The sequence below is a fragment of the Penaeus monodon genome, chromosome 32, assembly GCF_015228065.2.
Source record: "Penaeus monodon isolate SGIC_2016 chromosome 32, NSTDA_Pmon_1, whole genome shotgun sequence".
In the NCBI taxonomy this organism is placed as follows: Eukaryota; Metazoa; Arthropoda; class Malacostraca; order Decapoda; family Penaeidae; genus Penaeus; species Penaeus monodon.
In genome coordinates this window covers 27,794,481-27,795,183 of record NC_051417.1, presented here as the reverse complement: position 1 = coordinate 27,795,183, position 703 = coordinate 27,794,481, and the positions used below count along the sequence as shown (strand labels likewise).

Genomic DNA, 703 nt, shown 5'->3' with positions numbered 1-703 from the left:
TATACCCGCAGTATATATATGGATAGATACTAAAGGTTTATGGACAGATCGACAGATAGACAGGGAAATATAAACACAAATAGCGAAAAGAGGGGAGACAGTGAGAGACAAACAGAAAAGCAGACAGACAAGCAGTCAGACTCATAACACGCCTGAACGCTGTCGGCCGCCCCAGCGCATAACCCCCAGCCGTCAGGAAGGAAGGAATCTCCCTCGCTCCACATTCATCAGGACGAGAAAGCATGGCATAAATACCGCAAGAACCCGGATTGCATTCAAAGAAAACCCTCCGCTCGCTTTTGGAAGTCATTAGCATGCAAGCATCATGCGAAAAGAGCTTATATTCTGCATTTACACCATCGTCAAAAGCAACCATTACGCCTTAAAAATCGCTTCTTTCTGAACCCCTTTTTCTTTCTGCCTTTCTCCTGAATTGCACCCTCTTTACTCTCTAATCTGTCTGTGCCTCATCTTTCGTACCTCTGTCTACGTACGTTCATTTGTCTATTCTTCTGCTTTTCTCTTCGCTGCTATTTGCGGTTTGGCCATATCCCTTTTCGCTTATGCACGTCGGGGAATGCGAGTGGAATGATATTTCATCTCGTTGTCTTTGTAATGTTTTTTCACATTATTAGACGATGCTTCTGCTCGAGGTCATATGCATGCGATAATGTCGGCGTCTAAAGCTTGCGCAAGGCGATGC

General features: G+C 45.0%; 1 long non-coding RNA gene across 1 annotated transcript in view; it reads left to right on the top strand.

Annotated features, from left to right (window-relative positions):
* The window catches only part of LOC119593780, a 44,413-nt gene that overhangs the window by 6,606 nt on the left and 37,104 nt on the right, over positions 1 to 703 (top strand). The window lies entirely within an intron of this gene.